The sequence below is a fragment of the Lepidochelys kempii genome, chromosome 11, assembly GCF_965140265.1.
Source record: "Lepidochelys kempii isolate rLepKem1 chromosome 11, rLepKem1.hap2, whole genome shotgun sequence".
Classification (NCBI taxonomy): Eukaryota; Metazoa; Chordata; order Testudines; family Cheloniidae; genus Lepidochelys; species Lepidochelys kempii.
In genome coordinates, this window is record NC_133266.1 from 33,017,443 (window position 1) to 33,031,275 (window position 13,833).

Sequence of the window (13,833 nt, forward strand, 5' to 3'; positions counted from 1 at the left end):
AATTAATATGAAGGCACAGTTTTAATCTGGGTAGGCTCTTCCCTCCCTAGCTCTGCTACTCAGGAGAAGAGATAACAAAAGACCATGTTTGTGTTCAGAGCATAGCTGAAACCCCTGCCTGATTTCCAGCTATTGTTGTGGTGACTTATCATCTTGTTTCTTTCTCCCCTTCTCCCCCCTTTTATCATCTCCCCTGCTCCCACACCCCAAAAAAAAGGATACAAGGGAGGGAAACAGAGTTATTGGGTTTGAGGGAGTTGAGTGAAAGTCTATTGGGGAGAATGGGGAACCAGGAGGTCAGGGCAGGCAAAGGTCTAAGGCTACTAGGAGTAGGTAAATGGCTGTCATTCTCCCTGCACAGAAAGGCAAACAAATGGCTGGCAGATGAGGCACTGCATCATATTTTGCATAAAAAACACAGCAGCAGTAGTCAGAAGAAAGGGGCTGAATACAGAACTAGCTGGGGAAAATCACATTCTCTGGATGGCTTGGCTTTGAAAGTTGCACTGCTCTAAGAACAGTAATGCCTTGTTCACAAGGCTGCAATTTTCAGACAGGCTCAGATCCTGCAGCTGGGATCAACAAGATCTCAGTATGTTGGGTGATGAGTAATTTCTGAGAATCTAGCCATTATTGAGATCCCTAAATGGGAGCCGAGCTCTTTTGGAAAAATCTAGTCCCAATTCTGGGTGCTAAGCATTTGAAAATCTGGCCCTGAGTTCTTTTGAAAATCTGGCCCATAATGAGCAGAGGGTCCAGTTAACATTTGATGACCTTGTTGCCCGAAATCTGCCGAGCAATGCCTCGCTTTTCCTATGGGCCTTCTGGGTCACATCGAGGGATTGCACTGCTCACATAGCTGTACATTCAAAAATAAAAACCAGGGTGCTGTACATTCAAAAATAAAAACCAGCAAACCATGAAGTTCTGAGTGGGGAGAGTATCACCTGACTGTTTAAAGGCCAGCTCCTTTCTCTGTTTATTTTAATGTAATGTTGGTACCATTAAATCATAGATTTCAAATATTAAAAGAAATGTTTCATAAAATAAAATTAGCAATTTACTAATCCTAAGTGGCTTTACTTCCTGCTCCCTCCCCCCCATTCACATTTTCCTCCATAACTAGATGCTGCTTCAGTCTCTTTTAGGCCGATATTAGGAGAGTTTTGCCAATTTAACTATACATCTTCCTCCAAGAGATTTTCTTCACTGTTTTGGGCTCATTTATTTCCCTCTGTCCCACACCCCTCTTTTCTAAACATGTGTTAAGTTTCCTTCCCCACTTTGAACTCTAGGGTACAGATGTGGACTGTGAACCGCTTTCCGCTGGTGTACTATGTTGGGATCCAGGCTCCGGCTGAGCCTCTTGTGTAGGGTATCTGCTACTGCCAGTGAAGGTTCGGTGGGGTCCTCTGGTGTTGGGGTTGCAAGCATTGGATTCAGTGCTGGCAATGGTCTGGTGCTGGTTGTTCTGCCAGTTCCGGTTCTGGGACTGGCTCTGTCTGGGTCTCTGGGACTGGATCCACTACTGCTGTTGCAGACATTGGCATGGGGTCCAGTTCCATCACCTCTGACCGGGTCCTGGTAGAAGTCTCCGGAACAGAGCTAGGTGTGACAGCTTGCTTAGCCTGGCTGCGGGTGACCATTCGCACCCTCTTGGCTAGCTTCACATGACTGGCCAAGTCTTCCCCCAACAACATTGGGATGGGATAATCAACATAGACTGCAAAAGTCCACGTTCCTGACCATCCCTTGTACTGGACTGGCAACTTGGCTGTAGGCAAGTCAAAAGAATTTGACTTGAAGGGTTGAATTGTCACTTGGACCTCTGGGTCGATTAAAATGGGGTCCACTAAGGAAGCGTGGATAGCCGACACTTGTGCTCCAGTGTCCCTCCACGCTGTGACCTTCTTGCCACCCACACTCACAGTTTCCCTCCGCTCTGAGGGTATCTGGGAGGCATGTGGGCCTGAGGACCTTTGGTGGGACCCCAGTGCAATGAACTGTAATCTGTTGGGGTTCTTGGGGCAGTTGGCCTTTACATGCCCTGGCTCATTATATTTAAAACATTGCCCAGCTGACTGGTCACTGGGGCGAAGTGGTTTCAGAGTAACAGCCGTGTTAGTCTGTATTCGCAAAAAGAAAAGGAGTACTTGTGGCACCTTAGAGACTAACCAATTTATTTGAGCATGAGCTTTCGTGAGCTACAGCTCACTTCATCGGATGCATACCGTGGAAACTGCAGCAGACTTTATATACACACAGAGAATATGAAACAATACCTCCTCCCACCCCACTGTCCTGTTGGTAATAGCTTATCTAAAGTGATCATCAGGTTGGGCCATTTCCAGCACAAATCCAGGTTTTCTCACCCTCTACCCCCCCCCCCCCCCACAAATTCACTCTCCTGCTGGTGATAGCCCATCCAAAGTGACAACTCTTTACACAATGTGCATGATAATCAAGTTGGGCCATTTCCTGCACAAATCCAGGTTCTCTCATCCCCTCACCCCCCTCCCAAAAACCACACACACAAACTCACTATCCTGCTGGTAATAGCTCATTGAAGTGGGTTGCTGGAGAACGGTGTGGTGGGACGATAAGGTGTCTGGAGTGTTCCTTGGGGTGTAGTTGGGGCCTTGGGTTGACCCCGGTAGTAGGGTGTGGTCTGAGGGTGTCCCTTCTGGTATCCGCTCCAACTGCGACCAGGGTTGTTCCTCTCTCCTCCCTCCACCCGTTTTGTTCCGGTTTGCCCTGCCTCTCTGGCGGTCTGGGACTGCTCGTATTGATCAGCATAAGAAGCAAGACTTCCTGCTGAGTCCATTTTCTTATCCCATAAACACTGTTTTATATCATCCTTGGACATATTCAGGAATTTCTCCTGTATCATCAAATCCTGCATTCCTCCAAAGCTAGTTACATCCTGTCCTTTGAGCCATTTATCAAACAGATCTGTCATCTGGGTTACATAAGCCACATTACTTAGTCCAGGTCCTCTCTTGAGGGCTCTAAATTTTACTCTGTAAGTTTCAGGTGTAACTTGAAATTGTTTTAAAACCAAATCCTTGAATTTATTATAGTCAGAAGCCTCCTCAATAGGCATCTTATTGAATAGGTCCAGAGCTCTTCCAGTCAATTTTGCGACCAATGTGGTCATCTTGTGAGCATCAGGAATTTTATGGAGTGTGCACAATTTCTCAAAGGTGAGAAAATATTCAGTAATATCACTGGATTTATCATACTGTGGACATAGTCGTTCCCATTTGTGGATTGTTGGGGAAGGATTGTTACGGTTATTCGGTATATTCTGCTGAGACTTTGCCTTCTCTATCTCCAGTGCATGCTTCCTCTCTTTTTCCCTCTCTGCCATTTCTTTTTCCTTTGCCTCCATTTTTTTTCTTTTGCCTCCATAGCTCTCTTGTGGCCAGCTTCTTCTGCCTCCACCCTGGCTTTTTTTTTTGGCCGCTTGTGCATCAGTCTCCATCTATCTGAGTTCTACCCGTCTTTTATGTTCCTTCTGTCTTTCCTCAGCTTCCAATTTGGCTAATTCCAGTTTCTGTTGGACATTGCATTCTGTTATCCTAGCCTCTCTGTGTTTAATCTAGCTATATCCGAGAGTTAGAAAGAAAAAGAAAAAAAACCTGGCTTGCAAAATTTTGCTCTGCTGTAACCTGATACCTTTTGTCTCTGATGGCTTTTCTTAACCTACAGAAAAATCCTTTTGTTATGGAGCTGCTCTATCCCCCAGGCAGAGAGACAGAAAAACTCTAAATGCTTTTAGCTTAAAACAGGCTTCCAAACAGCCCCAAGGGGGAAAAAAAGTCCTTTTAAAATCCTACTATGCTTCTGGTTCAAAATGATCTCTGGTTCAAAATGATCCCACCTCTGCTACCATGTCAAGGTTCCTTCCCCACTCTGAACTCTAGGGTACAGATGTGGGGACTGCATGAAAGACCCCCTAAGCTTATTTTTACCAGCTTAGGTTAAAAACTTCCCCAAGGTACAAACTTTGCCTTGTTCTTGAACAGTATGCTGCCACCACCAAGCGATTTAAACAAAGAACAGCGAAAGAGCCCACTTGGAGACATCTTCCCCCAAAATATCCCCCCCTAGCCCTACACCCCCTTTCCTGGGGAAGGCTTGATGATAATATCCTCATCAATTGGTACAGGTGAATACAGACCCAAACCCTTGGATCTTAAGAACAATGAAAAATCAAACAGGTTTTTAGAGAAGAATTTTATTTAAAGAAAAGGTAGAAGAATTACCTCTGTAAAATCAGGATGGTAAATACAGGGTAATTAGATTTAAAACATAGAGAATTTCTCTAGGCAAAACCTTAAGTTACAAAAAGACACAAAAACAGGAATACACATTCCCTCCAGCACAGCGAATTTTAGAAGCCATTAAACAAAAGAAAGTCTAATGCATTTTCTAGCTAGATTACTTACTAACTTTACAGGAGTTGGAAGGCTTGCATCCTTGATCTGTTCCCAGCAAAGATATCACACAGACAGACAAAACCCTTTGTTCCCCTCCTCCAGATTTGAAAGTATCTTGTCTCCTCATTGGTCATTTTGGGTCAAGTGCCAGCGAGGTTACCTTAGCTTCTTAACCCTTTACATGTGAAAGGATTTTTCTTTGGCCAGGAGGGATTTTACAGCACTGTATACAGAAAGGTGGTTACCCTTCTTTTTATATTTATGACACGCCCCCCAAATCACAGATAGGGTGAAACACGGGCTGTGATTTCTTCCTGGAGCTTTAGGAGAAAACAGAGTTAATAAGGCACATGCCCCTCTAAATATACTACCAAGTGTATAACGACTAACAATATTTTTCACATTTTAAGGACGATTTTAACCAGTTGATTTTGGGAAACTTTTACGGGAGAGTGCATTAGCCACTTTGTTAGAAGCTCCTGAAATGTGTTGTATGTTGAAATCAAAATTTTGGAGAGGTAAACTTTACCAAAGAAGTTTTTTTGTTATTTCCCATGGCGGTATGAAGCCACTGTAGTGCAGCATGGTCAGTTTGCAGGTGGAAACACCGTCCCCAAACCTATGGACGTAGCTTTTTCAGAGCGTAGACAATGTTGTAACATTCCTTTTTACTGACTGACCAGTGGCTTTTTCTTTTAGACAGCTTTTTGCTGAGAAACACGACAACTCCCAGTGGTCCTTCAGGACACAACTCACCCCGCTGCAGCTCTCCACTAGTATGTCTCTCTCTCAGAGGTCCAGTGTAGTGGTGTTTTGGCCCACAGGCCAGAGTACCCTTTGGTCCTACTCCTTTCAGGGCACTGAGGCTCAAAGGTAATCTGGAACCAAACAAAAACAGGGCTATCCACAAATCTTCTGTGAGGCCTCACCCTTCCATTCTTGGCTGGTCTCTCAAACTGTCTGTGCTCCTGCCAAGTCCCCCTCAGGGGTCTGGTTGTCTCTGCTATGAGAGCTGATCCAGCTGGCAAGCGAGCTCCATTTCAGGGCTGCAACCAGGCTTCTCTCCCATCCACGAAGGCAGAGCTCTGGACTCCTTCTTGGTCAGGACCAAACCGGGCTAGCTCTCCTCCTTTTAGCTGTTCTCTCCACATCTGCCAATGGCTGTGGGTGTAGCGAGACAGGGCCATCTGGGTCCATAGGCTTTCCCTAACCTTTTCATTGCCAATGGAGAGCCTGTCAGCCTCCTTAATTCTCTTATTGCCAGTGTGAGGCCTCTCTGCCCCATCACACCCACTGAAGTTGTTCCCATTATTCTCATATACTATTCTGTATACACTCCTGGTTCTGCGTCGCACACCAACTCCCCTTACCCCTCACTAGAGCCCATCCACAAATACTAGCCATTCTCTCGCCAGTGCTCGGGTTGCCAACTTTCTAACTGCATAAAACCAAACACCCTAGCCCTGCCCCTTCCCCAAGGCCCCACTACCCGTTCACTGCATTCCCCTCCCTCGATGGCTCACTCTCCCCCACTCTCACTCACTTTCATTGGGCTGGAGAATGGGGTTGGGGTGCGGGAGGGGGTGAGGGCTCTAACTGGGGATGTTGGCTCCAGGGTTGGGCCAGAAAGGAAGAGTTCAGGGTATGGGAGGGGGCTCCAGGCTGGTACAGGGAGTTCGGGTGCAGGGAGGGTGTGGCCTCCGGCTGCAGGCTGTGGGGTAGGGCCAGAGATGAGGAGTTTGGGGTGTAGGAGGGGGCACTGGGTTTGTGGGGGGCTCAGGACTGGGGCAGGGGGTTGGAGCTCAGGGTTAGGGCACGAGCTTACCTCGGGCAGCTCCTGGTCAGGGGGGCTAAGGCAGGCTTCCTGCCTGTCCTGACACTGTGCTGTGCCCTGGAAGCAGTCAGCACCAGGTCTGACTCCTAGGCGCAGGGGTGGGGGGGGACAGGAGGCCCTGCACACTGCTCTCGCCTGCAGGCACCGCCCCCCAGGTCCCATTGGTCGTGGTTCCTGGTCAATGGGAGTGCTGAGCCGGTGCTCCTTGTGGCCGTCCCACCTAGAAGCCAGACCTGCTGCTGCTGGCCACTTCTGGGGCGCAGCACTGAGACAGGACAGGTAGGGACTAGCCTGCCTTAGACCCACAGCACTGCCAACTGGACTTTTAATGGCCCAGTCAGCATTGCTAACCAGAGCCGACAGGGTCCCTTTTCGACTGGGCATTCCATTTGAAAACCGGACACCTGGCAACCCTAGCCAGTGCCCTATATGTGTACAAGCTTCTCTCTCTTCACAAAGTAGCCCACCACCTTCACTTGAGACCCTACAAACACACACTGGCCATCCTCTTGCTAGGGCCCCCACTCTCTCACACTAGCAGCTATCCATATTCCCATGGCCCAGTGGAGAATAGAAAAGTCACATGTTTAGCTGAACTGCAACTGAGATGGCAACTAAGCAGCCTCTATTTTGCTGTTCTCCCTGCTGACCATAAAGGTCAGTCACATGCAAATTATTCAATGAGCTGATTTGTAAATAATTTGCATTAAACATTATACATGTTGCTGGACAGAACTTGGCAGCTATGCACTAGCTCCCCCGGGGAGGGCCCCACTGTCACATAATCTAGCAATAGTGCCAAGAACAAACAGGCCTGCAAAATCATGAGATCTTTTGAAAAAATATATATTTTTAAAAATTTAACTTAATAGTTTTTGATCATTTAGGTTTCACTTTTCAAGCTGAGGAAAGACAGAAGGAACATAAAAGATGGGTAGAACTCAGACAGATGGGGATTCAAACAGAAGTTTTAGCTCAAGGATCTCCCAGATGGAGTCATTTTGCATTACGTGTCTTATTTTGCATTCAGTAGAATTAAATACAAATATATTCTGTGTTCTCTTTGATATTTTCTTTTGGTGTAAATCCAATATATATTTTCCAAAGGGAAAAGATTACTGTCCCATATTTGATGTAATTACATGAATTTATAAAATGTATGGGTCCAATCCTGTTCCCAGAAATCAGTGGAAAAACTTCCACTGACTTCAATAAGAGAAGGATCAGTCTTCATGTTTGGATAACTCAAATTCTTTTTGTCATTGCTCATAACACAGTCGCTGGTCTCAGGTAATTGTTGGCAGCACAGAACCACATTTGATACCATTTTTGTGTTCCTGAGAGTAGCATGTGTTCCTGTGAGTAGCATGTGAGTACCATTTTTGTGTTCCTGAGAGTAGCATCATTTGACTGCAAGGAATTGTGAGCAACTAGCATCAGGCCAAGAATGTCATCAAACATAAACGTAAAATGAAACACATTTATTGTAAATAATAGGCCAGATGCTCCAAACATAGTACACTAAATTTAGCCAAAATCTTTGATATCAATGAGAATTATTTATTGGCACCAAAGCCATTAGATCCATAAATCCAGACATGTAGAATTGCAAATCTTTGGTCCTTGGGATGGAGAGGAGACTAGACAAGCTCCCCTCAAGTACTTTATACAGGCACCTTTGTGTATTTGCTGCTTCCATCTTTTTTCCTTCTTAGGGCTCGTCTACATGTGGGTCTGGCCTATATTACAAAGTTTTGCTAGCATAACTATTTCAGATAGGAGTGTGAAAAAATTTCGCCCCTAACCAACATAGCTAGGATGGCCAAATCCCTTAGTGCTGACACAATTATACTGACAAAAGTGTCCTTCTGCCAGCATAATTTATATAATACAGGGATGTGGTTTAACTATGCTGGCAGAAGAATTCCTTTGGCCTCAATACAAGCAGTGTCTCCACTAGGGGGCTTTAGCGTAGCTATATTTGTATAGGTATACTAAGAAGTGTTTGTAGTGTAGACCAGGCCTCAGGAGACTTCATCTGAATCAACTCATGGTGTGAATTTAAAGTGCATAAATTAAAGTGCATTAAATCCCTGCATGGATACTCAGCTTCAGAAGTGGCCTTTAAGGAGGTTTAAGCTACAGTGAACTAAGGCCATTTTACTTCTGAATTAAAGCATCCACAGAGGGGGTTTAATGCTGTTTAATTTATGTGCATTTACTTCACAGCTTCCATTGATTTGTCTTAAACTTTCCTGAGTGTTCCCATGTAGACAAGCCCTCAATGTCAGTCTTCCAACTGCTTCTTGTAGAGGTGGGCAAATTATTCATAGTGAAAAATTTATTCTGGGGAAAAAAAACACTCCACCTGTACAAAGCCCCTATAATCAAGTTCAATATAACTGGAGTTGGAGAGGTCAGGAAGTGGAATCCAACCCCAAAACCCACAAGCAGCAAATGGAGCTGCTGTGCAGTCTCCTTGAGGCTGCTATTCCAGCTGGCTTGGAATAGTAATCACAGTCCCTGCAGGTCAACTGTGATAGATATTGGGGCCACTGGATCTGTGGCACTTCTCCAGTTATGGCCTTCTGTGCTGGCCTGTGTGGCCTTGGTGCAGAAACCCTCTGTACAGCCCAGAGTGGGTGCTCAAGCACCTTTGCACAGACAATATGTAATGCCAACAGACCCGATTTTGTGGCTGGCAGGATCAATCCTGGGACCTCTGAAGCTAAATGTGTGAGTCTCTTAGCCAGGGCCAGCTCCAGGCACCAGTGAAGGAAGCAGGTGCCTGGGGCGGGCAATAGAAAGGGGTGGCACTCCCTGTGTTATTGGGGCAGCACGTCCGGGTCTTCAGCGGCAATTTGGCAGCGAGTCCTTCATTCCCTCTCTTCCTCTTCGGCCGCAGCTCATTTGGGTTTTTCTTTTTTCTTCCCCTCTTGGGGCAGCAAAAAAGCTGGAGCCGGCCCTGCAGTTAGCCAAGGCTGTAGCAGACTCCTCAATCTCTAGGTGGTCTAGGTGCCACTAGGGGGGGACTGAGCACCACACTCAGCAGGCCTGGATTACAATTGCATGGATTCAAAGATTTTAAGGACAGAAGGGATCATTAGATCATCTAGTCTGACCCTGCTGTATAACATAGGAAATAAAACCATCATAATAGTCACTTCTGGCCTTAAAACCTATATGGTCTATGAGTCTATGTAATGGGTGGCTGTGTACCTGAACCGAGATAGCACCAATATGCTAGCTAAGAGGATGGACAGAACTGTGAGGGACAGTTTAACAAACAACAGAAAGAAAAGGGCCTATAGAGTAGTCTGTATAGAAGATAGAGAAGAAAACAATGTTGCTAAATGGTACAGAAAATAGAGAAAATAAGTATAGCGTGAAAGTCCTTAAATACTGCTATTTTTATTAAAAGACTTTCTCCCACTTAATTCCAACTGTTCTTTGACTGCCTCTCTATCTTTTCAGACTCCTTTCTTTTATTTTTTCCTGAGAATTTAATGGTTATACTATGTTCACTTGACCTGGCAATGGTTGGGCGGGCCTCCTACAGCTGAAATAGAATCTTTTGGGGTTCATTATATAGAAGTTTTGACCCTGACACTGACATCATTTGGGCCCAGTCTTGAAGTCAGTGAGAGTTTTAGTAGGAGCAAGATTGGATCTACACATGTAACTTTGATCTAAAGGAGATCAGCATGAAGGCACCATTTTCCTTAAGATGAGCTATTAGCTTTGAGATTTAAAATTGGTGGTACAGTCTCTTCCCCAGAAATATGCAAAGCCCAACTATCTTTAACATTTCAATTAATATATGCCCAGGGCCAGCTCTACGTTTTTTGCCGCCCCAAGCAGCAAACAAACAAACAAAAAACCAACCTGCCGAATACGCCACCGGAGGAAACAGGAACATTGGAGGGAGCTGCCGCTGAATTGCCACCAGCGGCGAGATCCGAGTCAGAGGAGAACAGCAGGAGTGCCGGCCCTTCAGCAGCACCATCCCAGGCACCAGCTTGCTTAGCTGGTGCCTACACCCGGCCCTGTATATGCCAGTTCTCTCTGCATTTAGCCCTCAGGTTTATTTAACTCCTTACTTTGTCCAAATTTGGAAGCTGTAATTAAGAAAACTATTGCTGAGAAAAATTACTTTTCAGACAAGTAGCTTGTAGAAAAAATATCAAGCCACACACCTTTTCTATCTGAAAATGACATTTCTTGCAATAGTTTTTAAATTGCCCAGTTTTGTTAGAAATAGAAACTTGAATTAATCTGTTGTCTAAATAATTCTCCAAAAAATTAAAGGTTGCAGAGAAAATCAATTCCTGGTTCATATCTGCCCTCCTGAATTCTTACTGATAAAAGTTCAGATTGGGGCAAACTTTAAAATAAAAAGTTCTCAACTTCCTAGAATCTTTGGCAAGTTCATGCTTTTTTATCATGCTAGACATGTGTCATTTGTCCTTTTCTTGATATCTCTCAATCTTTGCCAATATGAACCACAATGAAAAGAGAGAAGAAAAGTTTCAAAGTATGGACCATTCTGGGAATCAAGAAAATAAAGATTTATAGAGAGTTGGTGTAGGTAGAATCTGCTATAAATTATGCACCATAGATACATACTAAAGAATCGAATCAATTTCAACTGTCATATCCCACTGTGAAATATAAGAGCACATTTTCTCATTTTGCACCTGGGAAATATGATAAACTGGCAATATAGTTCTATCAAGGATATAGAGCAATGCTCTCTTCCTCACAGCAGGATATTAACAAATAAGACAACAATATATATGAATTTTCATTAGAACAGAAAAAGGAGAAGTACCCGACAGATAAAATAGAAAATATGAACTTTGCCCTGTAGCTTCAAAGAGAAGTAAAATAGTTATTATAATGATTAATGGAAGACCCTTAGCTATAAGCATGTTGTGCACTTTAGAAATCACTCTATATAACCCTCTCATACATAATCACATCATATTTTGGAAAAACAGGTTGAATATAAAGCTTATTCATTTACTTAAGAGCCTCTTGAAAAGTAAATAGATCACAAACAGGAAACCGTCTAGTCATATTACACCTCATAAAGAAAGCAACATCATAAACTATAGGGTACAACAGCGCAAACAAAGATGTTAAATAAAAACAATGAATTTCAGCAGAATAAATTATGGAAGCATGAGGGAGTTGCTAGGACTAATCAAATGACATGAAGCAACAGATAAGGACAGGCTGACACATAAAAGATTTAGAGAAAAAATAATTTACTGTAAATACACTTGAACCAACAAATAAACAAAAAAAAGATACAATTTTGCAGTCCTTACTCAAGATTAAATAATTCCCTCCTTAGGGAAGGAAAATTCAGTGGGAGTTACGCATACCCTGCAGAGGAATGGAGGAACAAATTGGTTCCTTCAGGTTTTATTCACGTAGCTTCTGTGTGATCATTCCACTCGGACAATGTTCGCCTTCCACTTACTGTAAAACAAGCTGGGGAGTTCGGGTTCAAAAGGCTTGATAGGCATACGGGAAGTGTGGCTTTGTACTCAAAACTCAGGGCAAATATGCAGAGCTGTGCAGCATTAAGGAAAAAAATTCACCTCGCACCGCACTTTTTGGATCACATTGTGTGGCTGACTCCAAACACTCCAACAGCAGGTTTCTCATCACAGAGGGGGTTTCTATGTAAGATAAGGATTGGCATTATTTTATGAGATAAATCTCTATGGGTTTTGAGGAGGATGCTTTGTAGAACAGCTACTCCTCCCAGCTTCATCCACCCACCCTGTCCCACCAATCCCTCTGAAACCATGGAGCTGTAAGTCTGTGAGGGACTTCAGGGAGAGGTGGATAGTGTTGTTTCTGCAAATCTTTTCCCAGTCTGAGGATACTTGCAGATATTTCAGCTCCTTGATGCTTGGTCCCTAGTCCTACCTCAGTTCTCACTGGTGTCAGTGTGAGATTTGCCTCCAGAAACATATGATGAATATCATGGATTTTTAGCAGGTAAAACTCATAGCCCAATTCCTGGAACTAGCTTACAGTCAGAGTAGCCTGGCTGTACACTGGGTATTTCCTCAGGGTGTTGGAGGGCAGGAATCCTCTCACTTGAAGCCACAGAGTCCACCACAACTGCTACTACAACCTCAAGACTACAGCAGCCCAGACTGCCATTGGGCTCCCTTACCATCCTCCCTTCTATAGGGAAAAATGGCTGACTGGATCTATATACTTGTGGATCCATTAGCCCTCTCCTGATTTATCCTGCATGCTGGGAGTCAGTGAGATATAGCAGAATACAGCTTCATAGCCTGTAGGAAGTGTGGACCCTCTGTATCCCCAAATCCTGCCCTCCTTTTCTCCTCTGAGAGAACTGGTCTGACTTAGGTGGGTCAGGGCACTCCATAGCCAGAGAGGAAGAGGCAGGATTTGGCCCTCTGTATTACTATACACAATACACAAAGAGTACTGCCCTGACATTCGACTCCTGGATTCATTACCTATTTTCTGTATTACGTTGTTCCCTGAAATTGAAAAAGCCATACATAGGAAAAGGAATCTGGACACACAGTACATATATACAGGTTTCAGAGTAGCAGTCATGTTAGTCTGTATTCGCAAAAAGAAAAGGAGTACTTGTGGCACCTTAGAGACTAACCAATTTATTTGAGCATAAGCTTTCGTGAGCTACAGCTCACTTCATCGGATGCTGAAGTGAGCTGTAGCTCACGAAAGCTTATGCTCAAATAAATTGGTTAGTCTCTAAGGTGCCACAAGTACTCCTTTTCTTTTTGCGAGTACATATATACATTTTTGTAAATCAAAATGACAATTATCCATGCAAGACAAATGACTTAAATTACATTTTAATGTATGTCAGATACACAAATACAAAAAAAAATGTTCTCAACATTCTTTTATTTACTTAGTTTAACTCTTCAGTGAACAGAAGTACATCTATTAACAATGTTTTGCCCAGGTCCAGCCTTAGGTCAAAACATCATCCATGACAACAGCAAAAAAAAAGGACTTTTCCATCCTCTCCGCCCCCCACTCCCACACCACACGGACACTCAGAGTTTGAAAAAGGAAAAAAAGGGTTGTAAAAGTTTGTTAAAAGTATCTGTCATCCAACTAAAAGGATAAACCCCACTCTTGGAGTTGGAGAAAATGCCACTGGTCTCTGATCAACATCTTATAATATGCTGTATGACCTCTGGGAAGCTTGCAGCACATATTGTAATTAAAAATAGCTTTCAGCGTGATCTGTATTTGAGAGGTCTCCTATATAAGCTCTTCAAGGCAGGGACTCTCGTATAGTGACTTACACAATAGGGCCTCTTCTTGATTGATCTGTAGACTACTGTAATAAACATGATTAATTATAACAGTAAATAAGCCATAAGTCTGGCTATTTTCTCTGTTCTGATGAATTCTTACTATAAAAAGTAGTTGATTGATTTTCATTCTGGCAAAAAGTGCCCAACTGAGAGCCCCGAAGACCTCTATGCCCAGAACTGGTACAGCACAAGCAGTCCACTTCACCAC